The 9,925-nt window shown below is 32.7% G+C and overlaps 1 long non-coding RNA gene across 1 annotated transcript; it reads left to right on the forward strand.

Moving 5' to 3' along the window:
- The first annotated feature begins 980 nt into the window (after positions 1–980).
- LOC130979436 (uncharacterized) lies at positions 981–3,936 on the forward strand. Its single transcript, XR_009086645.1, has 3 exons — positions 981–1,375; positions 1,620–2,096; positions 3,145–3,936. It is a non-coding gene; the product is annotated as an uncharacterized LOC130979436 (long non-coding RNA).
- Positions 3,937–9,925: the final 5,989 nt, after the last annotated feature.

Raw genomic sequence — 9,925 nt, forward strand, 5'->3', positions numbered from 1 at the left:
ATATAAAGCACCTATAAAGTGATGCTGAGAAGGAGAAAACGATATAACTAATACGTTATGTATATATGAATCAATTCATCATCGGGATAAACTTTTGTTTAGACACAAATTTATATTTGACATTAATTTAATGGAGAATGTTAGGGAATTAAAATTTCTATTTAATATAGAAAATACAAAAATTAGATAGTAAATAGTATTATTTTATATATAAGATTAAAACAATAAAAAAATGTTGATCACTTAAAAGTTTTTTCTTTTTAATTTTTTTATTAAAATTTAAAAAGTGTTCTATCTGTTAACATTTTAAAAAATATGAAAAAATAAATTGTGTCACGCATACAAGAATTATATAAACACTATAAAGAAACTAAAGAAAAATTACTTATTTAGAAGTCTCTAGTACGGATTGTAAGATGGATTAGGGACTTGTGAGCTGAAACAGTTGTTGGATTGTCTGACTGAAGCAACGGGGTGGGTACTTGGCAAGGACACTCCGATACTCAAGTAAGAATAGATTTATAAAGTATATGTGTGTGCAATGAAGAACGTAACGGAAGAATCTCTGGCTTTTCTTTATATAATTCGAGGCAGTTATCTTATCTTATCTATCTTATCTATTAATATAAAAGGGATATTTAATTTCAAATTTTGATTTTATTAAATATTTATCTTTAAAGATTAATATATAATAAAAATTAAAAAATTTAATTTAATTTAAATATTTTAAAAAATAATATTAAATATAATTTTTTTAAATATCTATCTTTTAGCTAACAATATTTCATAACTTATTAAAGGCTATGGATTCCTTACACCAATTGTTTTGTGGGAGTATCATTAACCCACCTAAAAATATTTACAAATTGAACTCCATTTTTTTATTTTTAAAAATATTCATAATTAAATATTTACCCCTCAATTTATTTGTATTAGACATTTCTTCTCCTTTTTCTTATGATTCCAAATTTAATGAAGGGAGAGAAAAATTTAACAGATCCTCTTTCAATCACCGTCGTCATTCTCTCTTTTTCTCCTTCCTCGATTACTCGTTTTCTCCTCCACCGTGCTTGCTCTACTAGGGTTTTTGCCCCTCTTTCACTCACTGTTGCTTGCTCTATGATCCTCTTCATCCGTAGTTTCGCTCTTTCTCTGATCCTCACAGCCGCAACACGGTTCCGCCGCCTCCGCCGCAACACGGTTCTGCCGCCGTATCCGTCGCCGCACCCGTCGCAACAGGGTTCGGCCGCCGCACCGCAACACTCGGGTCCACCATTTCATTGGTTTTTGCCGCCACTTTGTCCTATTCTTCACCAGCGACTCTGATCTTTGTCCTTCTTCCTCAACCTCTGTCTTTGCGACCTACTCCTTTAAGGTTCCATTTTATGTTTATTTGACTTATTTCCTTTTCTATGAAAATTTTAAGGAAAAACAAAAAATACTCTATTCTTAAATGTGCCATTTATCTTAAATGCATGAAATTTTCAGTAAAATAAAACTTCAGGAGATAAATAAATTACCCCTAGATTAAGAAGATAGATGACTATAAGACATTTACTAAGTTCTGTTAAATAGTTGGAGCTTAAGAAAATAAAATAACTACTTTACTTCAATGGCAGATTAAGGGTGGACAAGAAGTAGAAACCAGAACATGATCTTCACATACATGTATTTAAGAGGTAAAAGGGAGATGATACGACTTCCATTGGAGACCAAATTGGAGACTGTGGAGATCGCTTAGACTGGGGCTTTGTCAAAACTTCTAATGCGCCAATGGCTTAACATGACCACCTATTTGTTCGTTTACCAGGTTCGGCACGAAATCATAAATAAGCTCTACCAAGGATTGCCAAGCATTGGGTACTGACTTTCCTCCACCCTTTTTAGTCAGATCGCTGGCCCTTGTCTTGGCGAGTAACCTGTACCGTTAGCTTTGCCAGCTGTAACCGATGCCACAAAGGTTGAAAACTGAGATTCCTTGATGCCGTTCACTTGACGTGAGGTCATTCCTTTCCATTCTTTCAAGGCAAGGGGCGGCCTGATTCGACATTGTTGTTTACTCTGATCTGGTCGAGGTGGTTTTCGTTTACCAGCGTGTAGGCTCCTTTACTAAGTCGAAGATCCCCCGAAGCCTTCTCGCTTCTAAATTAATATGCTTAAACAAATGAATCCAAGTTTGAGTAGCAGTGACTATACTATATTTTTTTCAATATTTATCATCTCTTAAGTGAATTTTAATATTTTATTTTTTTATTCTCTTTGTTTTAGAATAGAAAGGCTTGCCTTTTCATGAAAAAAGGGTCCTTCACTAAAACACCAGGAACACCAAAAGAAATGTGTTTGGTAATACATTTAGTATAATATGATGAAACAGGGGTAGTTAAATAATCATCATTAAGGTTAGCATTGGTTTTAGAAGTTTCTTGTTGCTTCTAGCAATGTAGTTGCCTTTGCGTGTCTTCTTGATGTGAACTATTTCTCCTTAAAGGTATATTTGAATAGAGGAACATAATTGATTAAAAAGCTCCTTCATGAGATCCTACTTGGTGATAGAGGCTCTAAAACTTTGTCTCAAAAATTTAAACTGTTAGATAGAGATACATTCTTTAACTCCAATGATGGTAGTAATCTTTAAATGTTTATCATTGATTTTATGCAACCTTGCCATGGGTTAGGATAACGCTTCTGGTTGTCTTTTATTCTGGATATGTGAAGACATTGGACAATCTTTGTTCTTCATTCTTGGCTTTTTCCTGCAATGCTTTATAGATAGATAATGTTATGTTTATGTTTTTGTTGAGGTTTATTAATATTTATTAAAAATAATTGCTGCGTACGCATTTGGTTGATTTGATCCTTTTCAGGCATATTAGAACTCCTTTCTCAAGACAAACTAATGCTTAGTCAGTGGCTATTAACTTATTAGGACTAATGACACAGTTTAAAAGATAATATTTCACCCTTTTATTGATTTGGATGCTTGTCTCAAAATGAATTTGATGTTTTTTATCACTTATTTCTATAAATGTTGATGTTACTGTTCTTCTAGGCTGTCAACCATTCTTAAGTTACTTATCTTTTATTTCAATATCGATAACTTCCATTCTCATAACTTGATGTTTTAATTTATGCATAATTATGCAGGTGGAAAGTTTTCAAACAACAAATGAAAGACATGCTTCATCATAGTAATCAAAGGGTATCGGGTTGAAAAAGCCTAGTGCTTCTCTTTATACGTTTTCATGCCAGATTGCATATGTAAACAGGAAAAAGCAAGTAGAAATTGTAGCTCTAGGAAATGTATGGTGTTTTGAGTGTAAATATATGGCCTTTAGGAACACGTTCAATACCTGTAATTTATTTTTGTATCATTTAGTTCGATTTTCTTTTTTCTTTTTAAATGTGGTAGAGTTATTTTAAGTAAAGTATATAAAATGGCCACGAATTAAGTGTTAATTGTTATTTTCATTTAAGCTGAACAAATGGCACTTAAGTGTACATTAAATAATTGTAAACCTACACAGACACGTTCTTGATTCCTGAATGTTGATTGCTTCATGAATCATTCTTGGATCCCCGCTGACTGCTGAGCTTAGCATGGCAATTTGATTGCATGAAGGCTATATTGAAGACCTATAATTTTGGTTCTTGATTTACCAATTAGAGGTAATCGATATTTGCATGAGGCATCTACATGACTACTTCCAATAATGGCATTTTGAGTTTTGATCTTATACATTGCATTGGATTTTGTGGTAAAAGTTTGTGGAGTGGCAGCATGATAACATTTTCAGGTTGCACTGTATATTGTTACAGCTACAATTACAGCTATATATAATGCTTTGTTTCATTGACCCAATTCTAGGCTCTAGTTATATTTTCCATTGATTTGGTTTGATTGTCTGAATGATAGTAGTTTAGTAGTACGAAATTGTGCAAGTAAATGGTTCAGTAGTATAAAATATTAAATGGTTTAGTGGTTTACAACCAGGCAAGTGCTACTGTATAGAAAGTAAAATATTTGTATAGTTGTGAAATATGTACTATACATATTTTTTATTTTAATAAAGAAGAGCTCATCATTAAAAAAAAAGATAAATAACACTAATGATTGAGGTTTAATTATAATTATGAGTAAGTTCTTTCTAGGATAATTAAAAAGTGATTCACAATGAGAGAAATAAAAAATGCATAATAAAAAAATTTGTCTATCCTATTAAATCTAAAAAAAGATATGATTAATTGTTCCCAATCTTAGTAAAATTACTTGGGTGATCCAAATTTGTTTAGTTTTATTGTTATGCTTCTTGTGCTAGTTGCTGAAGTCTGTTAATACTTTATTTTTGACAACATTGCTGAATGTGAGATTTTAATGCAATGCATTAAAGAATTGGCCACAAGATATCTTTCAACAAAATTTGTCAATATAATATCAGCTAACTACATTTCCAACTATCTCGATCAAAATCTGCCCACCATATTGGTATACAACAATGGAGCAGTTAAGAAAAATTATGTTGGCTTATGTAGTTTTGGACGAATTGAAAGGATTTAATTGATTTTATCTTATGATGCCTTTTGTGAAACTTGTTAGTCTAAACTCTAGAAATATTTAAATTTCAAAAACGTAATATTGAATGCATATTTATTTTCTTTCTCCTCTCTTATATAATTGAAACTCATATGTATTATTGTATTTTTGTTGTAATTCTTTATTTTTCATAGCATTTTAGTTCTAGCCCATAACTTTGTCTATGCTATTGTAATTTGTTGTTTGTGTTGCATTTAAAAATTAACAAGATTAATTACTTGCCAAAACAAGATTAAGACCAATTTCTTTAGTGAAGTACAACTTGCCAAATTATTTTTGCAATTGTATATATAAGCAATCACGGGGTTAATTTTTCTATATTCTATCATGTCAACAACTTATTAGTCAAACCAACAAAAATTCTCTTGAACTATGATGATGTACAATATCTATTCATACTTCACGGAGATCTAAAGATAGTTTATTTTGAAACATCCAAATGTTAACATACGAATTTGAAGCATCTAGGCAAAATATTATCTTTCATTCAATCAATATAACAATTTATGAAGTTACAATGTCAAAGACATTATGACACCACAATAATAATTTGGTGTAAAGGCTATGAAGTGCTACATTTCATTTGTGTCGTGTGAGTGCGTGTGTGTATGTGTATGTGAGGGTGAATGGGTCAATGAAGGAAGGAAAGGAACTATGATGCGGATGATACTCTGAAATCAGTTCAAGCACACAGGGCAAATAAAGAAAAATGGGAAAAATCCTAACAAGCATACACACACATAGGCAGTAAGCCGATCATCAAGTTTCCTCTGACTGTTAATGTACATGAGCCATAGTACATAACATCCTTCACAGCGTTTGACCTGAAAAAATCATTTAGTGTTTTCCTGGAAAGCACATATCAGTTCTCAAAAGGAAGGTTTATAATAATACAATAACCAAAGTCTAAATCTTAAAAAAGAAATACAGAGAATGATTAACAAAGAACAAAAAGGCTCCATCTTTACATATAAAATAAAAGAACTAGCTGTGCTTTAAATTCTATCTTATCTACATAGACAAAGGCACAAAGAAATTTAAATATTTCTAAAGTTTAAACTAATAAGTTTCACAAAAGACATCATGAGTAAAATCAATCCTTCAGTCGTCCTTATTTTATTTTATTTTACCTAGAAAATCAGCATAATTGGAAACATCATTGACTTCCTAATGATGCAATCTCTGAAATTTACTCATAATCCAATGGAAATATGCATGTCCTTACAGAATCTTCCCTGTTATATATAAGCAGCAATCATTTAACTAAAATAATTTATATTCAAATGCTACAATAGATTAATATTTCACTATTCAGAACTCCATTTGAGTTCTTTTAGATTTAAGTCTTTCTCAATATTCCAAAGATTTTCTTGCAGTCTTAAAGAATGACAATATTCATTTCAGATTCTTCGATATTAATGTGAGGATTTATCCCAGCCATATTTATATTTATGACTTAGAAGGCTATGCTCATGCTTTTAGGAAAAAGAATGGAATCAAAATATCAAATGGTGATTTCTCTTTCAAGAAGAAAACAACACTTAGGCAAGCACAATTATGTAGTGAAGAATAAGTTAAGACTTAAAGACATTGAAGGTTGTGCTTGATGTCTTAGGAAACAACATTTGATGACTTGAAGCTATTAATTAATAAAAAAACATATATCATAAGTACTTGAAAAAGTTTGCTGCCAAATGTATCAATCCATAATTGAGAAATGCACAGCTCCATATTTGTAACCAATCCTACATCATTGTCTAATACATACTTTCTCTGCTAACCCTCCAAACTCTCTCAAAGAAACAACCATGCAAATCATGCATACAGAGGATAATCATGGGACCAATGCAACATCTATTCTAACTGACATTTGCACACTTCTTAGAAGGCATACTCTGGCAACAAAGAGCATTCAAATTCACATAAAATTTTCATAGAAAAGGAAATAAAGTAAAATAAAATTAAAAATAAAATAAAACGGAACCTTAAAGAAGCAGGTCGCAGAGGAAGAGGTGGGGGGAGAAGGACAGAGATTAGAGTCGCAGACGAACAGAGAGGCGACAGAAAATAATGAAGTGGTGGACCGAGTGTAGCGGCGGCGGTGGCGGTGGCAGCGTATTGCGGCGTCGAGAATCAGAGAACAAGCACGGTGCAAGACAGAACGATCAACTGCATGGATGGAGAGGATCAGAGAAGAGCACGACGCAGAGAGAAGATTAGAGAGAGAGCTACCGCGGAGAGGGAGAAACAAGGAACGACGTTGATAGGAAGGGGGTAAAAACCCTAGCAGAGCTCTGGTCTTCTTTTTTTTTTAAATTCAGATTAAAAGAAATAGAATGAATGTGGAAAAACAAAAAAATTAAAGAGGCAAATATTTAATTATTTATTCTTTCAAAAATAAAAAATGGGGTTCTATTTGTAAATATTTTTTTTATGGTTAATGATACTCCCACACAAAAGTGGGAGTAAGAAATCCGTTGCCTAATTTTAATTTTAAAGTTTGTTATATATAGCTATTTCAAAGGCCCTAATTTACTCTACACCAAAAAATTAAAATTTTACTTAAAACTGCCTTTTAGTTTCAGGGATTTCAGTTTTTGAGTGCCTTCTCCCATGTATCACACCTAGTTACCTTGTCAAAAATCCAACTTTCTTTATCAGAACCCTCAATTTTTGATTCAGGGTCAGTTACGCTCTTCATCTCCTCCCTCCTACTCTGTGCTCTACCGCTCGTCCTTCGCACTCCTTTTGCGTGCCCTGCCTCCCGTCTGTGGTTACCGCTGGTGCTTCGCGCCCGACGCTACATCCCTCACAATCTTAGACCTTCGAACCTCTGGTCTCAGACATTCACCATTCCAGCCGCCAATCCCGCACCTCAGACCACCTCCACCATTGTGACTCGCACTTCAGGTAACGGCTTTATTTCAATCGCGAACAACTACTCTGCCTCCTGCATGTGAGCGCCTCCGCTGGTCTCAGAACTCGCACCCCCGCCAGACTCAAACACCGGGGGGAGTGTGGTGTGCTGGACTGTGAGATTTGTTGTGATTGTGCTTGTTTTGTGTTGAATTTCTCGCTTCAATAAGTTTGTGTGCGTGGTTGGATTTCTTCTATTTTTTTTCTCTTGTTGCGGAATTGGTTTCTTAATTGTTGAGTTACGAAGCTGTGTTCTCATTTTGGAGAACACAGTGAGTTCAACATGTTGATATTAAGATATGATTGGAGGCAACTAGTGTTGATGCTTCTTATTGGTACTGAGCTGGTGACTACTACTTGATTATTTTAGGGTTCATTTTGAGTGTCAAATTGAAGAGAGTTTTCTTTTTAGTTTCTGATTCATGAATTTGATTTCAATTATTTAGTCTTACTTTAGAGGCTATGAGATTCGAGCTGCTTTGCAGAGATGTTGATGTGGTTAACACTTGGGGGAATAGGTGCCACTATGTGGTGTTTATGTGCTGCCATGCATTAGTGTCTACAGTGGTTGAAATTTAACAATTTGTTTGCTCCATTTCTCTGGAGTTAAAAGTGTAACTATTTACAATAGTTATCTAGCATTACAGGCATAGGATAAATATCTCTATTGTTATTTGTACTGTAAATTGACGTAATTGGTAAACTGATACTTGAGTACAATATACGGATGCATGTTTTTCCATTGTTGATTTCACAATGTATGTGGTTTAATTTGACTTCTCTTAGCGTTTTTTTCCATTTGTATCTTATTTGTTCAGTTATTGTGTGTTTCATGCTTGTTGAATTTTACAACATTAATTGTTGATTGAGAAGTTTCCCATGAGTTCTGCATGCTGTTATTTATGCTATCTGTTGTTAAGAATTCAATGTTATAAAACCCTGGTTAAGGTGCAACACCAGCTGTCTGTCTAAAAATTTTTTAGTCATTATGTGAACTTATATTTTAATTAACAGATCTGAAAGGGCAACTTTTGATGAGTTTCACATGATCTGATTTTTAATCAAGTTTGGTATAAATGTACAATACAAAATACAATTAAATAAAGACTAAATGCTTGAAATAGTAGGGCATTTAATCTAGATTTTGTTTAAGATAATGCTTAGATTTGTTTCATCCCAATCAATGTTTTCCTGAGCCTATAACTGCCAAATGAAACCTTTGTCAGAATTTGTTAGGTACCAAGGTTTTAATAAATAATAATATTGCATACTATTATGTAGTATTATATAAATAAACCCATATGCTTACTTGGTAAGAACTTATATTCATTTATTACTTATATTCCTGCAGCTTAAGCATTTCATACTCATTTTTTCTTCCTTCTTTCCTTAGCTGCTTTCATAAACATATAATGAATACAATGTGACCAATTAGCACACCGATAATAAATGAAGATAAAAAATAGGAAAACGGGAGTTTAAGTTGTGAACCCCTTCGTGAATTGTTTAAGTTTGTTAACCTTTTGATTATATCCTTTGTATGGCTTCTTCTTAGGAAAGTGGGAGTCAGTAACAATCTACACACACACATACTTTAGTGAAGACTACGACATAATCATGCATTCTTATGAAGAAAGGAGTAAAAATGTATTTATGACTGGAATTTTGTTGTTAAAACACCTAGCGTTGTATTATGTGATTATTTGATATAATTGAATTATAATTGTCATTTCCTTTATTGTGATTATAGTTTAATGGTTGAATTTACTTTGATTATGTTTGTGTTGCGATTATTGTTTTGGTTGAATTGAATGCTTGCAAATGAACCATGTTGTTGCCTTGTTAGAATTGGTAAACGAGAAACTAGGAGGAAATTATTGAGTTAGAAGAATGATATTACTAAGTAGTAACATGAATAAGTTATAAATTAATTACTAGTATTTTCTATTTCCTAAAGCATAGTAGTTTATTACTAAAGCATAGTAGCACTTTATCTTACCTCCTAATTGATTATTTTGGCAGTTAAGTATTATTTTACATTGTTATTATTTTAATTCTTTTGATGATGTACATGCTACTAGAATTTAACTGCAATGTCTTACTAATCTTATAAATCTTTATTGTTTTAGATGTCAGGTTCTAAAAAAAATAAAAAATACTTGTCAATTAAAGTACAAAAGTCTGGTAATAAGGAGGTAATTAGTGCACACAAAACTAAGCATTCACATCTTAAGCCTACAAAATCACGAGCTCCAATTCCTTCACATGTATCTAAAAAGTCTTCAGCATTACTACCCTCTTCTTCGCAGCCACCATAAAAATTTAAGAGAAATTTACTATCTTCCCATGCCGATCACACACTATCACCATCACCATCACCATCACCAACTGAATCACCAAACTGTTCACCTATCCAAC

The sequence above is a fragment of the Arachis stenosperma genome, chromosome 5, assembly GCF_014773155.1.
Source record: "Arachis stenosperma cultivar V10309 chromosome 5, arast.V10309.gnm1.PFL2, whole genome shotgun sequence".
Taxonomy (NCBI): domain Eukaryota; kingdom Viridiplantae; phylum Streptophyta; class Magnoliopsida; order Fabales; family Fabaceae; genus Arachis; species Arachis stenosperma.